Genomic DNA, 27,817 nt, shown 5'->3' with positions numbered 1-27,817 from the left:
GGGCGCTCAGTAGCAAACAACAGCAACCAGAAATTCTGGGTAATTTGCTCAGAAGAGACTGAATTAAATTATATGAGCAGCACACTGCATATGTAGGAAGGCTAAAGAACCAGGACTAGGGAATTCCTGGGTGGCGCAGCGGTTTGGCGCCTGCCTTTGGCCCAGGGCGCGATCCTGGAGACCCGGGATCGAATCCCATATCAGGCTCCCGGTGCATGGAGCCTGCTTCTCCCTCCTCCTGTGTCTCTGCCTCTCTCTCTCTCTCTCTCTGTGACTATCATAAGTAAATAAATAAAAATTAAAAAAAAAAAAAAGAACCAGGACTAGAGGCAATATAGCAAGAAACAATCCCCAAAATCTATGAAACTGCTCCCATGAAGGTCACACTGCCTCCACTGCTAGACAAGAAAATTTTCTCGTGTTATTCCACTACCCCTTCTGGACCTTGGACAGGCTACATAAAGTATCATTACTGCCTCTGGAAACTGTAGAGTGCTACCCAGGATGCCACCAACCTCATAACTGATGATGAACAGTCCCTTATTCATTTTGTTACTAATTTCTAAGTCTAAGTCTGACACAGGGACACCTGGCTAGTGGGTTGTTAAGTCATAGGCTTGTGTTTCAGCATCAGAGCAGTCAGAGAAAGGGAGAATCTGGCTTTCATAGTTAGAAGTAATTTGTCCACAACCCTAAGGATCCTCAACATTGAAGTTTTCTTGACTTTCTTTAATGTTCCTGTGTCCAAATTTCTGCAGGAGCTTTGAAAGGTGATAGATTTTTTTTACATTCATCTGTAATAATATTTACTATGGGTGGGCTGCATAAAAGCAATAATCCATGCTTTGATTGTGGGCACATGATCTCATTTGGGTCTTAGTGTTGACTTACCTCTCTTGTCAATGGAACACTCACTGGCTGTGTTAAATCTACCATTCCTCAACTCTCAAAGAAACTTCACTAAAAAATACAGAACAGGATGTGGGAGAAAGGGAAAAGGTTTTTTTTAAAATGATTTTTCATGTATCCATTAAACTATAGGAGAAAGTATGGACATGTTTTGTCATTGATGGGAAAGAGTCTGGATAGAGGAAGATATACAAGGGGTGACAAGGGGTGGAGGAGAGAGGCAGAGTCTTCATGATATTATAACGCTATCACAGCCCAGAAACAAGGAATGTCCAAATCATGATTTGACATTCATTATTCTTCCCTCTAGAATTCCCAACGGAGGGAACCAAAAGTGAAGAATAACAGGTGAAAAGGAAATACATGATTACTTTCTAAATCGTTAGATAAAATAAGCAATGCAAGATTGCTTCATTAAGTCTATGTTTAAACACTGGGCTAAAACCTGCAGATGGAAGTAAGGCATCCTGCTCCCTCACATGTCAGCAACACATTCAGTTGTACTTGCAGGGAAAAGGATGGCCTGTGTCCTGGTCCACTTACATATACAACTGCCTGAAATAAGAAGGTAAGCATGGTGTTTTACAATCTGGGCATTACTGAAATTTCAGACGAGATAATCCTTTGTGCATAAAGGGAGTGCTAATCTGTGCACCACTTGTTGTTTAGCAGCATCCCCTGACCTCTATCACTGTCAATAGTACATACACTTCCAGTTATGACAACCAAAAATGTCTCCAGACATTGACAAATGTTCCTGGGAGGCAAGATTCCCCTGGGGTTGGGAATCACTGGAGAAGAGAATGGCTGGCCTGTCTCTGGGAAGCAGATACCGCTTTTTTCAAAGGGAGAAGCAAGAACATGAGCCCTACATGGGTACAGACATTTCAAATGCAGTAGCCCCACCCAGAATAAAAAAACAAATAAACAAACAAAATATCCAACGAATGTCCAGGGCTCTTACTATGCTGATGAACAACTTTATCCTCCTCAGGGAAACACTACAGGTGGGCAGAGACAAGAGACGTTCTCACTTTCGTTTTCGTATTTGATTTCCTCATCCCCTTGGGATTGCAAACAGAGATTAAGGTCCACTGATGATGGGGCTATCCTCCAGTCATATGGGGTGTAATGGTTAGTTCTGTGTGTCAACTTGACTGGGCTAAGGGTTGTCCAGATAGTTAGTAAAACATTCTTTTAGGGTCATTCTGTGTAGGTGTTTCTGGAAGAAATAAGCATTTGAGTAGACTGAGTGAAAAAGATTGCCCTTACCAATGTGGGTAGGCAACTTCCAATTACAGAGGGCCTGAACAGAACAAAAAGGTGAAGGAAGAGCAAATCTGCTCCCTTGCTTAAGCTGAGACCTCCATCTTCTCTCACCCTGGGACACAGGCTCTTCTGGTTCTCAGGTTTTCAGACCTGGACTGAGATGTGAACCACAGGCTCCCCTGGTTCTCGGGACCTGGGACTGGAATTACACCAACAGCTTTCGTGGGTCTTCAGCTTGGAGAGGACAGACTGTTGTGGGAGGCCTCCATAATTGTTGAACCAATCTTACATATTAAGAGTCTCTCTCTCTCTCTCTCTCTCTCTCTCTCTCCATCCATTCATCTATCCTATCGGTTCTGTTTCTTTGGAGAACCCTGACTAATATACAGAAATAGGGGAGGCTTCCTAGGACACTAAACCTAAGAAAGTCCCAGGAAATTCAGGATAAGTTGGACACTCTATCAGAGCCCAAAAGTATTTTAAAGTAAAGTATTCCAAGTAGACTTGGAAAAGTTCCCCCAATATCAATCACTTCATCGTTTTTCCTTAGAACCCTCTTAGAATCTGTCTAGTTCAGCTACTGTCCCCAAAAGCCTCTGAAATGAGTCACAACAGTAAATTAATTTAAACATCACAGATTACTTAAGGCCAGAAATTCACCTTCTATTCTATTTTCCATCCCCTATGTGCAATCATGATGTTCAGACTGACTCACCAGAATTTATACTACAATCCTCAATAAGACAAAGAATAACTTGAATTTGAAAAACATGAATTTTCTCCAATGTAATTTACTAGAGTGAAATGGAAGTCGTAGAACAAAATCCCCCTCCTTCTGGTGAAATTAAAATCTTGCCATCCTCATTTCTTATTTCGTTTACTCCCAATTGGAGTTTTTTCACTCATACAGAGCAGCAATTCCTTTGTTCACATCTGTGGCCTGGAACATCTTCCACTGAGATGTGTGAAGTTCTCTCAAGCCCCTCTAAAACTGGGTTAATACAAACTAACTTGTCTCACTGCTCTGGTTTTCTCAAGTCCATAATGATCAGCAGAACATGTAGGAACATCAATAGACCCTATATCCACAAAATACAAACTAATACCAAGTAGTGATTGGAGCTTCTCTCCAAGCAAAGTTATTTCTCTAGATCCCAGCATATGGTATAATTCAGACCACATTCCTTTTGGCAGTCAAAGAACATAGCAAAGACTTCATGTTTTCTTAGGAAAGGTGGGTAGATGAAAAATACAGCAAAGAGAAAATCAAAGATGTGTTTCATATTCTTAATTTTCTGACTATAAGACCAACACCTGGGATGCCTGGGTAGCTCAGTGATTGATTGCCTTTGGCTCAGGACATGATCCTGGGTCCTGGGATCCAGTCCCACATCAGGATCCTGCAGAAAGCCTGCTTCTCCCTCTGTCTGTGTCTCTGCCTCTTTCTCTCTCTGTCTCTCATGAATAAATAAATAAAATCTTTAAAAAATATAGACCAACACTTAATTCATGAGATGATCACATTCCTTTTCGAGTTTTGATACAAACCTGAGTCCTAAAGGTACAGTGTTTGGGCACAAGTTTTTAAATTTCCTTTTAAGTCCTTAGATTTTAATAATATCATTGAATTTTTTTCTTTGTTTATACATCAACCTGACTAGTAACAATTTCCATTTCTTTAAACAGTTGCTTAAAACAAAAATCATCCTCCGTGCCAACCCCTACCATGACTGCACCACAGTTGAACTCACAAGCTTAATTCATATCTATGATTTTAGCTTATGAAATGGACAAGTTGGAATCAGCATGAAGGCATGTGCTGGTAGAGACCATGATGGTGAGGGACCAGGATAATGAATTCCAGGACTTGAGGACAAGCCACATGAATCCAAAGCTGAATTCCACAGTTATTTTCTTTTCATTGCATCCTCTTCAAAATAAAGAGACATTAGATTTGGAACTACCATTCTAGTGCCACTTACCCATGTCAAGCATAAGAATTTAAATCCTAAATGTTTCACACAATAGTGTTCCCTAGTCCCCAAGATTTAAATGGATTTTATACTTTAAAATACTGGCCCAGGGATCCCTGGGTGGCGCAGCGGTTTGGCGCCTACCTTTGGCCCAGGGCGCGATCCTGGAGACCCGGGGTCGAATCCCACGTCGGGCTCCCGGTGCATGGAGCCTGCTTCTCCCTCTGCCTGTGTCTCTGCGCCTCTCTCTCTCTCTGTGACTATCATAAATAAATAAAAATTACAAAAAAATATATTAAAATACTGGACCACAGTCATGGCTAAACAATACAATGAAGGGAAAAACAAGCTCTGGTGACAAAAAATAAAAATAAAAATGAATAAAAAATTACTGTACCTACCAGTACCTAGAACACCTGTATATGAAGCACTGCCTATCTTAAAATGACCATCTTCTGATGCCCCGAAAGTACCTCTTCTCCTAACAATCTAACATTAACTTGACAGTTTCCATTATCATAAGTGCACAGAGACACAGTCTCCCTCAATAGTACTTTGGCCCAAATACTAGTTCTTATATAGATATCTACATGAGCCCGCACTGGATGTCAATATGTACCTGTTTGGTGAAAAAGGTTATATGCTATTTTGATCCTCCCCCAATTGTTTATCACTCACTATTCCTCCTTTTGAGATTTCACACCAAATATGGTGCAAGAAACAATAACCAAATGGGAAACGAAACAGTTCATTGTTAATGGCAAAAACCATACACAACCATAAACCTACACCTGTGTATGGCAAGCCTTAAGGTATGCCACCATAGTTCAAAATACTTTGGGATTTCTAGAAAATAAAAAACTGACGGCAAAACCCAACAGAGCTGAACAATTCTCAGTTTCATATGAGAAAAATGAGAATATTGCAAGGAAAACTCTGAAATATACTCAGCTCAGAAGTTGCTTGAGTTAAAAGAAATACTTACTTACAGAAAAATTAAACTCAACAAGCAGAACTAGTCCTTAGAGAAGTAGAGTCAACATAGGAAACAGAAGAATATAGTTGGTAACCTGATAGAGATTTGATAGGATATTGTACCAAAGGCAGGAGGAAGGATGCTGTGAAAAATAAGCATTAAGGAATTTGGGAAATTAAAAACACAACTCCTGGGACACCTGGGTGGCTCAGCGGTTGAGCGTCTGCCTCTGGCTCAGGGCATGATCCCGGGTTCCAGGGATCGAGTCCCACATCAGGCTTCCTGCATGGAGCCTGCTTCTCTCTCTGCCTGTGTCTCTGCCTCTCTCTCTGTGTATAAATGTGTACTCTCATGAATAAATAAATAAAATCTTAAAAAAATAAAAACACAATTTAAACAGAAAACTAAACTCATTGGAAGGCTACATAGTAGGATGAACCCTACCAAAGACAGACTTAGTGAGCTGGAATATCAATCACCTTGTTCTTGCAGAGAACATACAAAAGAAAAAAAGAAAAGAGTCACAGGGGCTCTAAGGTCTCTGCTGTAGGACAATGAAATGAAGAAAATTGAAGAACAGAAACATCTCCTTGTGTTGAAAAAAAGCTCGAGCATCCATTTTAGAAGAATCTGACTAACCAAATAGAAAGCAAGAAAAACAATTGTTAAAAAATGTACAGAAGTCCTAGTAAAATTTCAAGTATAAGATGGATATACTAAATTACCAACTCTAATAAAAAAAATAAGCAGGAAAGTGTTCTCTACAAGAAATCCCATACATTGGCCTTGTTATCATGGTCAATTCTCACACTTAATGCCAGCAGCAGAGAGGATACCTGGCAAGAATCCTTTCAGGTCCCAGATCTGAGAGAAGATGAAGGGAATAGAGAAGTAAAGAAGTATTTAACTACAAAACACTATATACTAATCTATCCCTGTACCCCTTGTCTCTAGGTGTTTCATCAAAGGTGTTGAATATGAAAAGGGCTGACCTTGTATCACTACAGGACAAACGGTAAGGAATTACCTAAGACACTACAAAAGCATATGATAAAAATACAATTGTCTTCATTATATAGATGTTAAAATGCACATAAACAAATACATTTCATTACTTGTTTTGAACATGGACTTTCACTGGTACTAACATAAGTTTCCTTAACTGTTATGGTAAAACAAGGCTCTGAGGTGCCAATCTGGTTTGTGTCCTGAGAAAAAGAGTTCAGGAATAGCATTACAGCACATTCTCCCATAAAAATAGCACTGAGAATGTTTATGAATTAGGCTTCCTGGAATAGATAATTTCCATTTCTATTCTTAATGTTTATTCCTGAAATATCAAGGGTAGGGGGCATGCTGGTACATAAACCATGTCTGGGCTTATGCTATTGATTTTGGAACTTTGAATATGAAATGGTTTTGAGAGTCACATTTCCACCTATGATCCGAAGTCATGGAGGATAAGCTAATAAGTACTGTACCTGAATTACAATTCCCAGTATGGTGAAAAGGAGGGGCAACATCAAGGGGATAGAGCACAGAAAGGAAAGCAGTCTCGTGGGAGTGATTCTGAGACTCTTTAATGTACCTTATCATTGATTCCACAATAGAACCAGCAGGAGTCATCCTAGCCTCCCAGTGGGAAGCAAATAATTATTCACTGGGAAAGGTAATTCAAATGTAGCTCTTATAGAAAGCAAATTAGCATATGTAAATCATACTATCAGATTTTAAAAAATACCCTGGGAACAAAGGAAATAAAGTGTAGAATAAAAGAATGTAAGCTATAGCAAGGTAAATGTCTTTATTTCCCTCTACTAGTTTTCAGCTCCTGATTCCTAAATTACCTCTAAATCAAAAAACGGAAGTGACAGGCATCATGAATCAAAATAATACAAATTGAAGCCCTGTTCATGTTTGCAACTACATAAGATACATTGTATTACAAAGAGTACCAATAATACTGAAATAAAATTGTCAAAATACTAATATGTTTTGGTAATTAATGTGCTACTTTATGAATAAATAACAATATCCAGCAGCTGGTCTGCTAACTACCATAATTTTTTAGTAAATTATATTACAAGATATCTGCAACAACTGTAATAGGATGTGCACAGAAGATTCACCATCCCATCAAAACAAACATGAGATATCACCTTTAGAGTAACTGTTATCAAAAAAGAAAAGAAATAAGAAGTGTTGGCAAGAATGTGAAGAAAAGGAAATCCTTGTGCACTGTTGGTAGTAATGCAAAATGGTGCAGACACTATGGAAAACAGTATGGAGGTTCCTTAAAAAAATCAAAGTAGAACTACCATACAGTTCAGCAATGCCACTTCTAGATATCTATTCAAAGAAAAAACACTAATTTGAAAAGATATATACGCCCCCATATTCACTGCAGCATTATCTACAATAGCCAAAATATGGAAAAAAATCTAAGTGTCCACTGATAGATGAATGGGTAAAAAAGATATGGAAGATATCTATCTATCTATCATCTATATTATATTATATATAATCTATATTATAATAACCTATATTATATATAATCTATCTCCCATAGATTCATATACCTATATCTATAGATATATGAATGGATAAAGAAATGGGATATATATATACATATATACTAATTCCCTTATACCAACAGTGCATTTAACTTATATGTGGAATCTAAAAAACAAGACAAATAAGTAAAACAGAACAGAAAGAGACTCATAGATACAGAGAAAAGTCTGGTGGTTGCCAGAGGGGAGGGGAATGGGGAGTTGTATGAAATAGGGGAAGGGCACTAAAAGGTACAAACTTCCAGTTATAAAATAAATAAATAAAGGGTTCCTGGACAGCTCAATCAGAAGAGTGCAAGACTCTTGATCTCAAGGTCATGGGTTCAAGCTCCATGACAGGTGTAGAGATTACTAAAAATAAATAAACTTTAAAAAATTTTTTAACTAAAATAGTAAAATAAGATGCATGGATGCAATGTACAGCACAGAGAATATAGTTAATAATATTGTAACAACTTTGGCAACAGAGGATAGCCAGATTTACCATGGTGATTACATCATAGTCTATATGAACGTTGAATCACTATGTTGTACACCTGAAATAAATATTATATACAAATACACTTCAATAATAAAAAAAAAAATCCCCATCCTGAGTCCCCTGACCCATTTCTTCTTCCACCTTCAATATAAAGACTGGCTTGTCTGCTTCTGATGTGTGAGAAGCACTGAGAAGGCCCCTGACCTTATTAGGCCTTCCATCCAGGGTGTCTAAGGACAGGGACAAGTTGTTGAGATATGGAGCCGTTGAGGGGTACAACCTTGAGACCTCTCATAAAGTAAATCTCAAGACTCTCAATCTTTTCCCCACAGTTCAATGCTAACCTATAGGCTACCACTGAATGTGAACACCCTTGCAACTTGGGCTGGTGAACACTAGGGGGCTGGTGCCTGAACTTGCTCAGTGATTTCACTTGTCATCTTTCTCACCACCCAGAAACCAAACTGGAGTCTCCTATGAAGGCTTGGGAAGGTGTGGAGCCAGTACCCCAGTGTGAAATATTTGCTTGTTGGAGACAGAATTTCGAGTCACCAGGGTATGCCTGTACTACTTCCAGGGCCTTGGGTCTGCCTGTGCCTGGAATCCTTTTTTTTTTTTTTTTTTTTTAAAGATTTATTTATTTATTTGAGAGAGAGAAGAAGGGAGGGACAGAGGAAGAGGGAGATAGAATCCCAAATTGACTCCATGCTGAGCACGGAGCCCAATGTGGGACTTGATCTCACAACTCCGAGAACATAAACTGAGCCGAAACCAAGAGTCAGAGGCTTAACCAAAGGAGCCTCCCAGATACTATTCTAATAATAGAATCTTAATTCTATTATTAGGTCTTCCTCTTGGAACATTTCTGTCGTGTCTCCTTTTCTTCCTCAGGCCTGATTAGCTCTCACTAATCACAGGAATTTAGGCAACGGCAGGAGTTTGTGATGAAATCTAATAATTCCAACATATAATTTTCTCCTATTCAGATTTAATCTTATTTCTTCAAGCTGAGCTCCTCTATTCTTCATCATGAATGGCCAGTTGTAGACATCCCTCCAGCAGGAGCTAGTAATTAGATTTTTCCCTTTCATGCTGATGAACAGTTGTGATAACAACTGATTCCTGGTGGGTTCTACGACCTATTATGCAAAGCCAAACAATTGAGAATATAGAGAGAACACAGAGAGCAAATCCATGGCAGGTGGTTGGAGCCATGGCTCTCAAATTCTGCTGCATGTTGCAATCACCTAAGAAGCCTTTGAAAACTGCTGAGTCCAGGACACACCCCATATCAAGTAAATCAGGATATCCTATCCTATATCTTGAGTATGGTAGTACTTACGTGATGTAGATGTTTGCAAATATATATATATATATATAGAACTGTATGCCTAAAAAGGGTGAATTTTATCATATGTCAATTATACTTCAATAAACCTGACTTAAAAAAAATCCATGGTTCATCTGAAATTCACATTTAACTAGCCATCATGCATTTTTATTTTCTAAATCTGGCAACCCTATCTGGTATCAGAGTGAAATCAACCACTCTTTTTTTTTTAAAAAAGGAACCTTCAGTAATTCATAGGCACACCATCCACAGACGTTTCTTGATCAAAATGCTAGAGCTCTTCTGCGAACTAAATACTATTCCACCAGTCACTGGACAAGTGAGATTATATCACTTGTGTACTAGGGTGTTGGATAGCTCTGGTCCCTGCCTACAGTAGATTTTTACAGTTACTGGAAACAATCATGTGCTTTATACCACTAACTGCCTGATTTTGCAATGTACAGTGGATAGGAGGAAGAAATTTTCGTTTTGATGATTCCAGCCTGGAAATTTCTGACAGTGTTAGTGCCTCTTTGTGAGTTAAAACCAGGAAACCTGGTTGAAAAGTTGCTAATGAAGAGGCATTAATGCAATGTTTTCCTTTCTGTCAGAAAGGGACCTGCAGACTCTAACCACTCTTTTGGTAAGGGAACATTGCCACCTAGCAACAGAATCAAGGCTCCAGACAAAGAACTGACGCCGGCTACACATTTTCAAGTGCATAGATCTGCAAGTTTGAGTTTTGATTACTTTCCACTTATCATTCAAGGTCTGTAAGCCTCCCACGGAATGCAGGGACAAAAAGTCATTTACCAGTAGAGTCCAGGTTTGTGAAAAGTGGAAAGGATTTCTAAAAAAGGGCAGTAATATCAATAAGAATGGATTCCCTTTCGTATGCACTGGTAAGTATGAGAATAAAACAAACAAAATTAAATAGGCTTTGTTGAAAGAAACTTCTTTCTGCCAAAAGCTATGTGGATAAAATTCATATTTATTTTGCAATTCATAAAATGTCCAGGTTCCTGACTTAAACAAAAGGCTAAATAAAAATAACCAAAATAGAATCTCACATATAAAAACAGCATGTGTTGGAAACATTAAGCTTGGCTCCCACTTGAGATTCCAGGGCCAATTAAATGCTCCCCCCAAATCTACCTAATCCTGTAGTCTTCAAACTCATCCCACCAAAAATTCAGTCTCATGCCATGTGTGTTTCTAATAGGATAAATCTTGCCATCAGAAAAGAGAAACCAATTAGAATTTCCCAAGCATTTGATGTAGGTTTTTCTCTTTTTTTTGTAAGGGGGCTGCAGCTAGTGGGAAAAAGAAAACTCTTTTCAACTTGTCAATTTTATAGTCACTCTTAGCTTAGTGCCACCAATTTTATTAAATCTGTCCTTGTGAGTTGTAGCAACACAGACTATATTGCTGTAATAAGTATTTACTGTCCTTTATTTGATCCTGAAGAATTGTGACTTCAAAGTAGTATAGTCTTACAGTTAGGTACAAATTATGGATATGTTCTACAAATTTGTATGACCTCCATCAACAAGATTATTTTACATAGAAAAATTTTTTAAACATTTTAACTTTCAATCAAAACAGTCACCTTTTTCTTATTGAATACCTACAATGGGCCAGACTTTGAGCTACAAGCTTACATAAAGGAGGTAGGACACTAAAGCTTGAAGAGTTTAAGTAATTTGGCTCAGATCACACAACTAGTAAGCATCAGAGCTACTCTTCAATGACAATTGTTGGAACTCCAAAGGGTGGGAGAGATGCCTCACAAGCAAAGTCAGTAATAAAACCTTTAAATACATGGCTACATTTTACTTAAGCCACACTGAAACAGATTTTATCTATCTATCTAATCTATCTATCTATCTAATCTATCTATCTATCTATCTATCATCGGCCTGCTTCATCTGTGTCAAGAGAAGGATGATAAACCCAAAACAAACTCACAGCCAGATCCCAAGGCCACATTTTCATTAAAGAGGCTTATTCCAGCACAGAAGATTCAGATGTCTCAAGTAGGGCAGAGGACATTTGGTGGTATTCCAGTAATTTAACACTGTGTGACAAACTACCCTAAAACTTAATGATTAACGAACAAACAAAACAACAACAATAACAACAACAAAAACTTAATGGATTAAAAGACCAACTACATTTATTTTGCTCAGGGATCTGCAATTTTGACTGGGGTCAGTAGAGACAGTTCATCTCAGTATCAGGTAGCACAGCTCAAAGGCTGAAATTAGAACCATCTGAAGGCCTTTTCATTTACATGACTGGTGATTCTGTGATTGGAATTTTAGCTGGGGCTAGCAGCCAGAACACTCAAATGTGGTCTCTTCTTGTGTCTGGGGCTTCCTCACAAAATGGTGGCTGGGTTCCAAAGGTGAATAACCTTAGAGCAAAAGATCCAGACAGAAGTTGGATTGCCTCTTATCACTTATACTTAGAAATCACTTAACCTCACTCTTGTGGGTTGAACTGTGTCCCCTCAAAACATGTTCAAGTTGTAACCCCCAGTTCCAGTTAATGTGACATTATTCAAAAACTGGGTCTTGGGCACTTAAGTGGCTCAGTAGGCTAAGCATCTGATTCTGGATCTCAGCTCAGGTCTTGATCTCAGGATCATGAGTTCAAGCTCCCCACTGGGCTCCATGTTGGGTGTGGAGCCTACTTAAAAAAAAAAAAAAAGGGTCTTGATGGGGTCATATTGGATTAGGGTGGGCCCTAATCCAATGACTGCTGTCCTTAAAAGAAGAGGAAATTTTGGACAGGGACACATGCAAAGAAGATTGCCATGTGACAATGGAAGCAGACATAGGAATGATGCATCTGCAAGCCAAGGATGGCAAGGTTTTCTGGCAATCACCAGAAGCTAGGAAAAAGACTTGGAACAGACTTTCCCTCAGAGTTCTCCAAAAGGAATCAATCTTGATGATGCCTTGATTTCAGAATTCTATGCTTAGGAAATGTAAGAGAATACATTTCTGTCGTTTAATTCACCCAGATATTTTGGTATGGCAACCCTAAAAAAGGAACACACTAGTGTCTGCTGCATTTCATTCATTGAAACAGCCAGGAAGTCCCATCCAACTTTAAGGGAAAGATAAATAGACTTCCACCTTTGGTAGAGGCTAGCAAAGCTCTGGAAGGGAACATGGAACTTGCCCCAGGCTTCCCAGCCATAGCCAGAGCAACACTTGACCTAAATGCTGCACGCTTACCTGATCAGGCATTTGTGCCTGTGGCCTGCGTCAGGCTGGGGGTGGGTGGAGAAGAGGGTAGATGAGAGCCAGGGTTGAGTAGGGACGGGACATTCCAATTCCATCCAATCTGCTTCTTCAGTCTTCTATCTTTTCATTCTTTCCAACTCAAACATCCATCAAGCCTCCCTTCATTCTCTGTTTCATTTTCCCCCAAGTTCCTTCAAGTGTGGCTGTACCAGGAACACTCCCATCACAGATGGATAAGTGATGCCTTTGTCCTGCATGAAATCACCAAGCCAGGCATCATGGAAAGACTCTGTGCAGAGGGTCTCCTCTCTGAGAAGATACCCAGCAGCAGGGGATCTAGGATTGAGTGCAGGTGGGTTCTCAGACAGCTTTCCAGACACAAGAGGTCCAACTCCTAGGCCTTGCCCCAAGCTTCCCAGCCACAGCCAGGGCAACACTCACACTACAACACACACCATTCCCCCAAAGCTCACCAGATCTGTAGTCACTGGACAGTAGCTACCTTTGCTAGAATGCAGAACAGTGACAAGTTTTCAACAAAATGTTCTTGTCCCTGAGACCCTTCAGTACTCATGGTTATCACTGTATGGTTATCAAGGGCAGCCAGTCAGGTGAGCTGGACCAGGTCAGGAGGCGATATGCATCATGTTCGCAGCTTGAATCCAGTTCTAAAGTGGCCTGAGTGCTACTTGTAGACATAAATATTTCCTGCTCAACTCTGGAACGTCCTTCTTCTTGCAGTTCTGGTGACACTTTCCCTTCTCCTCATCCTCTGGCATCCTCCTGTTGAGGTCCACAAGAGGGGAGATAGGAGACTACCCCTTCACCTCATCTGGGCTACAGTACCCAACTAGAGATAGCTGAGGTTACTGCACACATTTCTCCTACCTGTGTCATCACTAGATGCTCGAGACTCACTGAGGTTGAGATAGAGAGAAAACAGGTCATTGATAAGCACCTTTTCACAGGGAGAGAGAGGGTATTAGGCAGGAAGTGAACAAAGCCTGGAGATGCATCCCTGACAGCTCTGCACCTAGTGGCTTCTTCTCATTCCCCAGGGGCTGTGATGCCTCTAACTTCCTTCAGATTTTACACTGCTGAAATCTAGCACCATATCGTTACTTTGCTTTGATTTCCTCAGTTCTCCTGCTAATTTTCATGGATCAGCCACAATTAGGATACCCAAACCTTTCCCTTCCACACAGGTTGAAGGCTCTTTGCCTGTTTTCTCCCACAAAATCAGCCATCCTCCAAAGAACTTACCCTTCAAGACACACCTTCTCTCCTCTCCCTTCAGTGTAAGATGATTCTTAGCAAATTTCCACACACATGCTAACATCTCTGGCTTTGGCATTAATGGCCTGATTGTGGCTGTAACAAACCCAAAAGTTCCAGTACCCCAGATTTCAAGTGTCCTTCAGAGATTAAACTCTGAAGGGAGAGGAGAGAAGAATTTTCCTTCTGCTTAGCTCCAGAAGGAAAATTTCCACATGAGAAGAAATGGCTATAGGAATGGTCCATCACCTGTATTTCTCAAAGATGTCAATGTCCTGAAAGACAAGGGAAGGCTGGGGGTTTTAAATCTGGGGAAGCCACAGAGACATGATATTTAAATAACTGTGCGATCTTTGCTGGATCCAGGACCTGAGGAAAAACAATGCTATAAAGGAATTCTGGGATGCACCTGGGTGGCTCGGTCAGTTAGGCATCCGACTCTTGATTTTGGCTCAGGTCATGAACTCAGGGTTATGGGATCAACATCAGGCTCCACACTGGGCATGGAGACTGCTTATGATTCCCTCTCTCCCTTTGCCCCTCTCTCGTCCCCCCACTCCCTCATGCATGTGTGCTCAATCTCTCTAAAAAGAAAAAAAAAAGGACATTACTGGATAAATTGACAGAATGGTAGTAGACTAAATAAAATTTATATTAATGTAGATTTCCTAAAGCAGGTAAATTTAATGTGGGTATGTAAAGAAGTCTCTTTTGAAAACACATTCTGAAGGACTCCGGGAAAGGGACCATGATATACACAACTTATTGTCAAATACTCAAGAAAGAGATTAATATAGAGACCGAGTAAAGGGATAATAGAGGAATTCATGCAACTTTCGTAAAGTTTGCAATTATTTCGAAATACAATGTTTCAAAATATTACCCACAAAGTACCAGGTGACTTATCAGAGATGCCAAAAGAAATAAGGAAGAATGAGGGAGCCTAAAAACAAGGGATTGGTTATAGATCTGGGTAGTTAGATCCCCTCCCCTTCCTTAGTTTCTATCCATCACTAAACAGCCAAATTAGTTTCCTTCTGCCTCTTCCCCATCCTTGCACTCTGCCTCAAGGAGAGCAGAGTGGAGCGTTGGTGATCAATCACTGGAGAAGTGGAACTGAACAGCCTTTGAGCTCAGGGATCCAAATAAAGCAGAGTGTGGGGTGAGGTACAGGGACTGCCTGAAAGTGCTTTCAGAATGGAAGCTCCCCTCTTACCACACACCTTAAGCACCCACCACAGCTTCAAAACCTTCAGCAGTCAGTTTCAGAAACCAAGGCATGAGATCAGTGCGTCTTACCCATGAAAAAATTTAAATTCCAGAGAAAAGCCCTCCAGATACAGATATCTGAGTGTCCAATCCCAAAAAGAAGCTCTCCACACAACTTCTCTGGGGTAAAATATACTTGTGCACAGAGTCTCCATATATTTAAGGTCTTATTTTAAAGATGGGCAGAAATTCTAAGTTCAGCATACACAAGAGAAATCTAAAACATTGCAGTGAAACGGCAGGACACCTGCACGACAAATACCCACCATTTGCTTCAATGTGGATGGAACCTGAGGGTATTATGCTGAGTGAAGTAAGTTAATCGGAGAAGGACAAACATTATATGGTCTCATTCATTTGGGGAATATAAAAAATAGTGAAAGAGAACAGAGGGGAAAGGAGAGAAAATGAGTGGGAAATATCAGTGAGGGTGACAGATCATGAGAGACTCCTAACTCTGGGAAACAAACAAGGGGTGGTGGAAAGGGAGGTGGGCGGGGGGCTGGGGTGACTGGGTATCGGGCACTGAGGGGGGCACTTGATGGGATGAGCACTGGGTGTTATGCTATATATTGGCAAATCAAACTCCAATAAAAATATACAAAAAAGAAATCTAAAACATGAAAAATAGAGACTTAAAAAAACAAATAATAGAACTTAGAAGAAAAGGAGATAATAAAGGAAGCTGAAAAAAACTATAAAATGAAACTATACTATTAATACCCTTGGAAGTAACAAAAAATACTGCATATTTGAAACATGACTATAATATCATAAAAATTGAATGCCATAGCACAAAAACGTATGCTTAGAAGTCAGAAATAAGTTCCAAAAGGAAAATCATTCATAGGTAAAACAGAAAACAATCTTTAAAGAAATGTCCCAAATAAGTGAATTAAAAGACAAAAGATATTGAAAAGATTAGAAACTAGAGGTTTGGCCCAAGAAGATGAATCCAACTGAGTGGTCCTCCAGAAGGGAGAAGAGAGAAAAATTATTTTATAAGCATATCCTATGGTGTAGTCAGAACTGAAGGACTAAGCTTCTCAATATAAAGAGACCACTGAGTATCATGAACAAAAAATGAAAAGATCCACAGTCAGGCAAATCCAGAGGAAATTTCAGAGAACCAGGGATAAAAAGAAAACTACTGGGGTTCCTGCAGGCTCAGTTAGTTAACCAATCTGCCTTAGGCTCGGGTCATGATCCCAGGGTCCTGGGATGGAGCCCTGTGTCAGGTGTTTTCTCTCTCTCTCTCTTTCTCCTGGGATGGAGCCCCATGTCAGGTTCTCTCTCTCTCTCTCTCTCTCTCTCTCTCTCTCTCTCTCAAATAAACAAATAAAATATAGAATAATTTAAAAAAGAAACATCCAATAAAAACAAGTACTCATTAGGGGTTTGTGAAATCTGAATTAGACTTGGATGGTTGTGAAATCTGTAAGTAGACAAAAAAATGTACTCTGATGTCCATTTCCATGAACTTAACAAGAAGTTCCCTCCCATCACAAAATACCAAATGCTGGATAAACTGGAGCAAATATATGTTTGAATCTCCTACTCAGCTCAAAAGAAAATAAAGATGGTCTTAAATAAAAATTTTTAAGGTGCTGAAACAAGAATGCTGTGCCAACACAGTAGCCCTAGCTGCCCTGAAGTCTGCCAAACCAGCAACCAAGAGATGTGTGGGGTTTTTGCCAGGACTGAGCAAGACCTAGGCCTTACTTACCTCTGTGCTCCAGCCAGGGCTCCCTTCATGAGCAGTCACCCAGGGTCCCATACTTAGAAGAGCCCCTATTTTGGTTTAATATTCTACCTTCATCTGTCTTAAAATTCTTGATTGTATCGTTCTGCTCATGTTCTCTAAGTGAAGTCTATGGGACAACGGAGTATGCATGTAAGAAGAGTAGCCCAAGCAGTGGCATGTCCACTGTCCCTGTTGCCCCATTCATACACAGTCAGGATGTTCCATGTACACAGCATGCAGGTGGACCTGCAGTGGGGGCAGTTCAGCAAGACTTGAAACACATTACTTGGACATCTGAGTAAGCAGGAGGCTGTGCTTTACATTCTCATCAAGGTCCTTTGGACACAGGGATGGCAATGGAGTTCTGAGAAACATCAACGACCAAGGAACCTACCATAGCCTTCCTTATTCATTTACTTCCCTGTATGAGCCAATCGCTTACCCCAGAAATGACGACACAGAAGGAAAGATGGGGCAACTCACAGTTCTTTTTCCTTTCCTTCTTATTCACAGAACATGGAGCTGAAGGTAGGAATCAGGGGAGAAAGTGTACATGTTGAAAAGTTAAATTAAAACTGCTGAGTTCAGGGATCCCTGGGTGGCGCAATGGTTTGGCACCTGCCTTTGGCCCAGGGCGCGATCCTGGAGACCCGGGATCGAATCCCACGTCCGGCTCCCGGTGCATAGAACCTGCTTCTCCCTCTGCCTATGTCTCTGCCTCTCTCTCTGTGTGTGACTATCATAAATAAATAAAAATTAAAAAAAAACTGTTGAGTTCACCTTGTGCAGCGTTTCCATAGCATAGGTAAGAAAAATACATATGCATATACAATCTATAAAGGATAAATTGTGTAATTTGGTTATTCTGCACTGAAGTGAAAAGCTCTTATTTTGAGCTTAAAACTCACATTGCACAAGATAAAGGTGAATGAAAAAAATTCATGCTAATCATGAAAAATTTTAATTTTTCTTTACTTAGAACAACAGTCAATAGCAAATAAAAAATACCCTGACAAGTTGAGACTTTGGGAAAAAGGAAAAGCTTTTATATTTCAGTACTGCTAACACTACTTTTTTCCTGCTTTTCAAACAAAGGACCTCACATTCTCACTTTGCCCTGGGCCCTGTCAGTTATGGAGCTGTGCCTGGGCACATTTTATGATTAATTTAAAGCTATAGAGAGTGACAAGTTTGAGGTGAGGAGGTCATCTGCCTCATCCTCTAATAGGCACTACTTGTTTTTATGGTTTCTAATTACACAAGTGACTTAGTTTGAGTCCCTAGAAGCAGACTTGGAGAGGGGGAACTGTTCTAGGACAATCCAAGAGAGCTAGAGCTGGAAGGAGGCCAGAAAGTACAATTTCAAGTGAAGTCCCCTGAAGCCAGGGAAGTCATTTAGGGTGAATCACAGGGGAGCTGCACAGAATCAAAATGCATGCCTTCGAGTTGTCCAATCAGGGGCTAGGCTGTGGGATCCAGACTCCTTATGACAGTTGTTTGCTAAAAGCTGGGTGGGGAGAGGAACACGAATGAGCAGCCATGTCTAGCTCCCCACACCACAAGCAAAGCTGTTTCTTGTAGCCTGAAGTCACTATAGCAAGCAACAAAGAGACACAGGTGCTGACTGCTGGAGGGCCAAGCACCTTAGGTGCTGGAAACATAAAACATAGATACATTCTAATATAACTATTTGAAATATCAGAAATGTGGCGAACAAAAAGTGCTCCTCCAGAGAGGGGTAACCCTGATAGCAAGGCGACCTGTGTTCTTCAGGTCATTTTCTGTGCTCTAACATTCAGTCCACAAGTAATTACACTGTGTGTCCACTAGATGCTGCAGATACATAAAACGGACTTGGTCTCTGCTCTCGCATACCTTACATTCTAGTGGGCATGGTACTTGTCTGACTGTCCTGCTTTTCGCCTGTTTCATTTTAGGATGTATCATGGATACCTTGCTACATCAACATACACAAATTTGCTAGATATTTTATTGGCCCCATAAACTTCCATAAAATAGATATGGGTGTAATTCCTTCAACTACTTCCCTGTTAATTAAGCAGTAATTCCTAAAGGAAAAAAAAACCTGAGGAGAAAATAAAGCAAATATCTTCTTTGGATCTGTGTGTGGGTATATTCTCTAAGGCTGACCGAGAGAGGATCACTGCTGTAGGATGAAGATGTATGGGGATAAGTAGAGCAATCTACCTGAAGTTAAACCTAAGAGAATGTTTCAGAAATATTCTTCCTGGGTGAGGAGGAGCAGAGGTCTGGGAGTCAGGCCAGCCTGACCACGAAAGCCATAGTAATGTGAGGAAATTGTACAGATGTTGCAATTAGAAACCATTATGAAGGGAGCCTCAGTGGCTCAGTCAGTTAAGCTCTGGTCATGATCTTAGGGTCGAGGGACTGAGTCCCATGATGGGTTCTGAGCTCAGCAAGGAGTCTGCTTGAGATTCTCTACCTCTGCCCCTAATCATCCACAAGGTCTCTCACCCCCTCTCAAATAAATAAGTAGATAAATAAAATCTTTTTTAAGAAGCCATTATGAGTCTTTGGAGGAACTTAAGTCATTTTACAATAGATGTATATTGTATGATTTCCAGTTATTAGGGCTTTTTTTTAAAGATTTTATTTATTCATGAGAGACACAGAGAGAGAGAGGTAGAGACACAGGCAGAGGGAGAAGCAGGCTCCCTGCAGGGAGCCCTATGCAGGATTCAATCCCTGGACCCCAGGGATCACACTCTAAGCCAAAGGCAAATGCTCAACCACTGAGCCACCCAGGTGCCCCTCCAGTTATTAGTTTGCCATGCAGTCCTCCGATGCACACTACAAATACAGATGAGGAAAATAAAGACCAAGTTGCACAACCAGAGTGGTGAAACCTGTATTTAAAATTTAATCTTGACCCCTCTACCCATATTTTTTCCAAACACAATGCTGCCTCCATTTTTGCTAAATTGTTAGCTTTTAAGTGGCAGAGTATAAATTGGGTTTGCATTTTACTGCCTGGCCCAGGAGAAGGGGAGAGACATGATTAGGGACAATGAAATTGTTTATAAGCAGGATGAGCCTGTAGGTGAGAAAATTAACTCTTTATTTTTAAGTAAATATTAAAGTAGAAATGTAACATGCAGTCAGAAGAAGTGCACAAATCAGAACACCTGTGTAGGGACACAGCGCCTCAATTCTGATTCCTATCATCATGGAGTTATTTCACCTGTTTCAGAACTTCAAAAATGGTGGTAAGCAACTTCAAAATGAGTTCCAATGATCTCTATATCCTGGTATTGATGTCTTTGTGTAATATAATTTATGTCTGGCTTCTTTCACTCAACATTAAATTGTGATTTGGCCATATTTTTGCTCAAAGAGTTCATTCACTTTCATTGTATTCTAGTGCATGAAGTTACCATTTATTCTGCTCTTGATAGGCATTTGGGTTATTTCTAGTTTGGGGCTATATAAATAGTGCTTTCTTGAACATACTTCTGCATGCCTCTTGGAACATATATACATATATACACACACACACACGTGCTGAGTGTATGCTTGGTGTACAATTGCTAGGTCCTTAGGCTACACATACCTACACTTTCCATGCTACAGCCAGCACTTTCTGAAGTGCAGATATTGATTTCTCTCCCACCAGCAGTGCATAGGAGTTACAGCCACTCTACATCCTCCTCATCAGCTCAGCGGTATCCCATTGTGGTTTTAATTTTGTTTTCATTTCCCTGGTTAATTAATTTGTTTCAAATTTTTAACTAAGTTACTCTTCTTTTCCCTCATTAGGATGAGCACCTTGTCATGGAATTTTTTTTTTTTTTGTTTTTGTTTTAGTGATTTTGGATATTTTATTCTGTGAAGTACCTGTTCAAGCTTTGCCTATTTTTCTGTTGGGTTGTCTGTATTTTTCTGGATTCAAGTATTTTTTTGGAACCAAGTTCTCGTCACAGGTAAATATTGAAAAGACCTTCTCTCATTCTTTGCTTTGCTTTTTCACTCTTCAGTGATCATTTTGTTGATCATTTAGATCAATAATCCAACTGGAATTGACTTTTGTATATGGAGTGATATAAGGATCAATATCAATTTCTTTCCATAAATGACACATAAGCATTTACTGAAAAAAATCCTTTGTCCATTGTATTGCCACCTTTGTCATAAATGAAGTGACCTTATCTACCTGGGTAGGGACCAAACCTGCTGTTCTCTTCCATTGCTCTATTTCTATTCTTGTATCAATATCACATTGTTTTAATTATCATAACTTTAATGAGTCATGTTGTCTGACACATAGTCCTCCAACTTTGTTTTTTCATATCTTACTATGAGTGGCCTTAGAATCTCCATATAAATTTTCGATTCAGCTTGTCAATTTACAGACACACATACACACACACAGAAAAGATTAATTCCTACTGCACTGAATCTGTAGAAAGTTTGGAGATTACTTGAATCATGCAAACAATGACCAATGATTTATCTATTTATTTAAATCTGGTTTAATTTATCTCACTAAAGCTTTTTAGTTTTCTGTGTAGAGTTTTCCTCAACTTTTTGTTATATTTATTCCTAGGTGTTTGATTTTCTTAAAACATTTTTGTTATAAAATGTCACAGTCAAGAAACCACAAAAAGCACATAAATAGCCGAATGATATTATAAGACAAATACTCTTGTAATCACCACCCAATTAAAGAAATAGAACTTTGCCTGAAGCCCCTCCTTGTGTTCTGATTCAATTATAATTTCTTTCTTCCAAAAAGTAATCATTTTCCTCATTTTGTAATTGACTTATCCTCAAATTTCTTTATAAATTCATCATCCAAGTTTGTATCCCTAGAAAGCATGGTTTAGTTTTGCTGTTTTAAATAACGACTTTTTCTCTTTTACTCTGTAAGTCACCTTTCCATCCTTCTACTGCCCTTCAATTTATCTGCTGAAGAATGCAGGTGTTTCCAAATTGAATTCTGCTAGAGTCCAGCATAAACTCATTGGAGATTGAAAAATTATATTCTAACTTGATCACTTCTTTTCCACTTATTGGCAGAAATAGTTTTATGAAGTTCTATGGCCCAGTCTACAATTTGGGAGCACACTGATACAGTTCACAATGGAAAGGTAGGATAAAAACTTGGTTATTCTCTCACCCCACCCAATTCTACCTCTACCATTAAAAAAATCAGTTTTTATTATAATGCATTTTTTCCAAATTATCCTCATAAGTTGACTTTTTTTGGTATCCATAGAAACCCATGGATTTATTTATTTATTTATTTTTTGAAACCCATGGATTTAAATGTAGTTGATGGCTTTCAATTCATTGTAATTATTATCCCACTGAAGTTCAAACTGTTCCATTATCCGCAGAAAGCCTCTTAACATTTGTCCCTGGAGTCCTTCTGAAGTGGCCAGTACGCTTTGAAAACTTCCTTGTTATTTGGTATCGCAAAAATTTCCAAGTTCATTTCACACAAATGCACCACAGACTTTAATTAAACTATTTCAAGACCATAATCTGGGCCCTATGGATGTTTTTTGCTACTAGGTTGGTCATCAGTTCTAGGCCTATTCAACAGAGATAGGATACGTGTGTGTGTGTGTGTGTTTGACACATATATATAACACATTTTTCATATATAATTATATACATAGATAGTATATAGTATATATAAATGTATAGATGTAGACACAGCCCTAAATACATAGGTCTGTATAAATATAGTTAAAATGGTGTGCCTAGATGGTTCAGCTGGTTAAGTGTCTGCCTTCAGCTCAGATCATGATCTCAGGGTCCAGAGATCAACCCCTGAGCCAGGATCCCTGCTCAGTGGAGAGTCCTTCTCTCTCTGCCCCGCCCCCTCTTGTGCACTATGCTGTCTCTCAAATCAATAAAATCTTTAAAAATATATATAGTTAAAATGCCTTATTAATTACAGATAATTCTAATTGAGTACTGCAGTTTTTACTAACCTCCTTTATATTATCTCTGTATTCTACTTCCTCCATCCTGAGAACCCTAGTTCCCTAGCTCACAGCAGATGTTATAACTAGAATACTCCAGGGTTGCCTGGGTGGCTCAGTTGGTTAAGTGTCTGACTCTTGATTTAAGGTCATGATCTCAGGGTCCTGAGAGCGAGGCCCACATTGGGTTCCCATTGAGTGTGGAGTCTGCTTGTCCCTCTCCCTCTGCTCTTCTCCCTACTCTCTCTCTCTAGAATAAATAAAATCTTTTAAAAAAAATAATCCTATTTTTTCGATGATTTCTCATTTGTTCCATTCCATATTGCTCAGAGAACAGACTTAGAATTGCATTTTCTATATTATTTTTAATATAAACAATGCTTGAAAACAGTTTTAACTTCATTTGGTGTTTGTTCAGTCTTTCTGTCATTTATAGGATTGATACCTATATTGCCAGAGCAAACAACCATTGCATACAGTATTCTTTCCGTTTAACCCTCATTTACTTCTCATTTTATAAGAAGTAACTACACTTAATGCTCACTAGCAGTACTTACATTGATGGTCTCCAGTCATTTTGGCTGTGTTATACTCTTTAATAGTTTCCTTCAGAAGGGTTCATGGAATCCAGATACCCTGAGTTCTTGCATATAGGTCAACAGTCTGTGCCCTTTATAGTTAAGTTAGTCTGTTAGGATTAAAATTCCAATTTCCCATTTTAGGTCTAAAATTTCTCTAGAATACATCTTGGTGAATACCTGGGTGGTTCAGTGGTTGAGCATCTGCCTTCGGCTCTGATCATGATCCCGGGGTCCTGGGATCGAGTCCCACATCAGGCTCCCCACAGGGAGTTTATTTCTCCCTCTGCCTATGTCTCTGCCTCTCTGTGTCTCATGAATAAATACACATTGGTGTTGATCATTTTGACTTACTATTCTCAGCTATGTAATGTACTTGTTCAATATACAGTTTCTTTTAGTATTATTTTTACTATTACTATTATTTCAGAAAAGTTCTTAAATTATACTGTTAGTATTTGTTCTATTTCCTTGCTTTGGTTTTATTCTTTAGGTACATCTCTCATTTGTATATTTTTTTTCCTATATTCAGTATTTGTCACCTTCTCTTGAATCTTTTTCTTTTTTTTTTCTTGAATCTTTTTCAACTGCTTTTTATATTTTAAAATTTTAGAATATTCCATAATTTATGGAATATTTTTCATCTATTTTTCATAAGGCATTATCTATTGTGTTTATTCACTCTTGTATGTCTCCTGATTGGCTTTTTTTTTTTTTTATTGACTTCTTTTTTAAATGAATTCTTTCCATTTCAATTTATTCCTGAGATCTGTTTTATTGTTTGAATACTAAGCTGACCTTGCATTACCAGAATAAAACCAATTCAGTTGGGATGTATTTTAGTTTTACATACCATGGATACAGTTTGTGCTTTTGTTTACAATCTTTGCAAGCATGTTCAGAAGAGAAATTGGCTTGTGATTCCATTCTTGTAATGTTCTTTTCAGCTTTGGTCTGAGGCTTATGCTGGCCTCATTTTTTTAAAAAAAAAATTTTTTTTTTAAATTTTTATTTATTTGTGATAGTCAGAGAGAGAGAGAGAATGAGGCAGAGACACAGGCAGAGGGAGAAGCAGGCTCCATGCACCGGGAGCCCGATGTGGGATTCGATCCCGGGTCTCCAGGATCGCGCCCTGGGCCAAAGGCAGGCGCCAAACCGCTGCGCCACCCAGGGATCCCCTCATTTTTTTTTTAAAAAGGATTTGAATAGTGTATTCTTTTATTTCTGTTTCCTGGAAGATTTTTAACTAAAATTGCTGCTATTTCTTCTGTAAGTATTTTTAAAGAATTTACCAAGAAAGCCACTTATCCCTGGAAATTTTTTTCTGTTAAGGTATCTAATTAGAGTTATTAGATATTCTTTTCTTTCTTAGGTTATTGTTAATATTTCATTTTTGCATTTTAAAAGAAAATTATTGCATTTTTAAAGAAATTGTAATTTTGGATGAATTTTCAAATTTCTAAAATTTATATTTTAATTTATAAAATCATAATGTTAAAATTATAATGTTAAAATTAAATTTATATTTATATTTTAATTTATAAAATTATAATGTTAAAATTATAATGTTAAAATTTATAATTTTAACAGCTTTGAGATATAATTTATAATACATAATTTACCATCATTTCACCCATTTAATGTAAGCGATTCAATGCTATTGAGAGTTGTGCAACCATCACCAAAATCCAATTTTAGAAGATTTTTATCCCCCCACCAAAAAACTCAAGACACATCAGTAGCCTTTTGCCATTCTCCTCAACCCTCTCAACCATAGGCAACCACTCATCACTTTCTGTCTCTACAGTTTTGCCTATTCTGGGCTTTTCATAATAAACGGAGTTACACAATATGTGGTCTTTTGTGAGTGGCTTCTTTCCTTTTGCATAATACTTTCATAGTTCATCCATGCTGTAACATGTACCAATAATTCATTCCTTTTTATAGCTGAAAAATATTTCATTGTATGAATATTCCACATTTTGTTTATTCATTGATCAATAATGTGACATTTGGGTTATTTCCACCTTTTGATATTATCAATATGCTTTTATGAACATTCACCTAAAAGTTTTTGGGTGGACCTAAGTTTTTACTTCTGCTGAGTATCTATCTGGTAGTGGAAGTGCGGGGTCACAAAGTAACTCTGATGTTCAACATTTTGAGAAATTGTCAAACTGTTTTGTAAAATGACAGCACTATTTTACATTCCCATTTGCAGTGTATATGGTTTTCAATCTGTTGTCTTTGGCCTAGAACATAATTTACCATGGAGTGTTTCATATCACTTGAGAAGGTAAATTTAAGTCTTGTTGGGTTAAGCGTTAACACGCTTTGTTAGGTCTAGTAATTTATGGTGTGGTTCAAGTGTTCTATCTACTTGTTGATCTTCTGCCAACTTAACCTATCCATTGTTGATGCCGGGGTAATGAAGTCATCAACTAATATTGTTGAATTCTCTATTTCTCTAATTCTTCATGTATCTTGGTATCATCTTCTTGCTTTTTGAAGTTCTCTTATGATTTGTGTGTGTTCATAATTTTTATGTCTTCCTGATAGACTGACCCTTTTCCCACCATAAAATCTCCCTCTTTATATCATTTTTTTGTTGTTGTTTTGCTTTAAGGTCTGTTTTGTCTAGTATTTGTATAACCACTACAGCATTATCACAGTTACTATCTACATGATGTACATTTTTTCATCTTTTATTTTGAACATATTTATATCTTTAAATCTAAGGAGTATCTCCTGTAGACAATATCTTGTTTTTTATTCAGTTTGTTAATCCTGCCTTTTGATTGTTTCATTCATTCACATCTAAGTTTATTATTGATATGGTAGGATACATAGGAAACATAGATGTCTGTCATTTTACCTTTTGTTTTCTGTATGTTTCATGTTTTTTGGGTTTGTTGTTGTTCCTCTATTCTTCTTTTATTGCCTCCTTATATATCAAATGGACATTTTTTAGTGCAACATTTAATTCCATTTACTATCAATTTTTTTTTAGTTATGGCTGTTCTGGAGCTTACAATCTACATCTTATCAGAAGCTACTTGCAATATAAATTTCATTTCAGGAGTGCCTGGGTGGCTCAGTCAGTTAAGTGTCTGGGTTCGGCTCAGGTTATGGTCCTAGGGTCTTGGGATTGAGTCCTACATGTTATTGGTCTCCCTGTTTGGTGGGGAATCTGCTTTTCCTTCTCCCTCTGCCTCTCCCTGCCACTTGTGTATGCTTCCTCTCTCAAATAAATAAATAAATAAATAAATAAATAATCTTAAAAAAAAAGTAAACTAATTTCATTCTAGTCAGATATAGAAACTATACCTTTATGTTCCTCTCATCTCTCATCTCTTTTTGTTTTCATTACATATATATGTTACATATTCAGCAATACATTGTTATAAGTATGACCATAAAACATTTTATGTCTTTCAAAGGAGCTGAGAGAAGAAATAAGAACAAATTAATATTAATAGAGTTTGTTAGGTTAATCTGTTTATTGACCATTTCTGGTTCTCCTCGTTTCTTCCTATGGATTCAGGTTATGATTTAGCATCATTTTTATTCTAACACAGCTTTGTTCTCACTGCCTCCTTTGTCCATGTTGTCAGATATAGAACATTTCTATCTCTTGTATGCACAATAATCGAAATATAAACATACCATATATGTTAGGCATAAGGAACAGAGAAATGTGAATTTATGTTGTTTTTTTATAATTACCTACATCATTACTTTGATTGGAATTCTTTGTCTTGTTTTGTCTTTATGGATTTGAGTCTGATATCAACTGATGTGCTTCCATTAATTTTTCTTGTCAAGCAGGTAAGCTAGCAATGAGTTCTTTCAGTTTCTGTTGATCTATTAGGTACCCCATTGATGATATGTTGTGGAGTGGTGGGGAAAACTAAAGCGAGGTGGACTGTATTATGTATGTTTTACTTAAGCAGCTTTGGCAAACTGTCATGTGACTGAAATCATATAAAGCTACTATCACAGTTCCCCAGGAATGTTCCATAGACTGATGTTAGTAAGGAAGATGTGAATCTCAAATCTTTAATCTGTACTGACCTTAATATCATCAATTCTTCTCCCAGCAATGCAATAACAATAGTTGAGTTCTAAAGTATACCTTCCTCTGTTCCCATAGAAATTGTTACACAAATTCAGAAAGTTCTCAAAGGTGAAAAAGTGTCTGCAATGTTTAT

General features: G+C 38.4%; 1 long non-coding RNA gene across 3 annotated transcripts in view; it reads right to left on the bottom strand.

The window, feature by feature from the left end:
• Positions 1-27,817, bottom strand: part of LOC144318838 (uncharacterized) — a 107,810-nt gene that overhangs the window by 75,297 nt on the left and 4,696 nt on the right. For all 3 annotated transcript variants that reach the window (XR_013384820.1, XR_013384823.1, XR_013384821.1), the window contains exon 2: positions 4,296-4,411. This is a non-coding gene — a long non-coding RNA (uncharacterized LOC144318838). The remainder of the gene's footprint in view (positions 1-4,295; positions 4,412-27,817) is intronic.

The sequence above is a fragment of the Canis aureus genome, chromosome 1, assembly GCF_053574225.1.
Source record: "Canis aureus isolate CA01 chromosome 1, VMU_Caureus_v.1.0, whole genome shotgun sequence".
NCBI classification, from domain to species: domain Eukaryota; kingdom Metazoa; phylum Chordata; class Mammalia; order Carnivora; family Canidae; genus Canis; species Canis aureus.
Note: the sequence above shows the minus strand (reverse complement) of the source record. Positions and strands in the feature narration are given on the sequence as shown.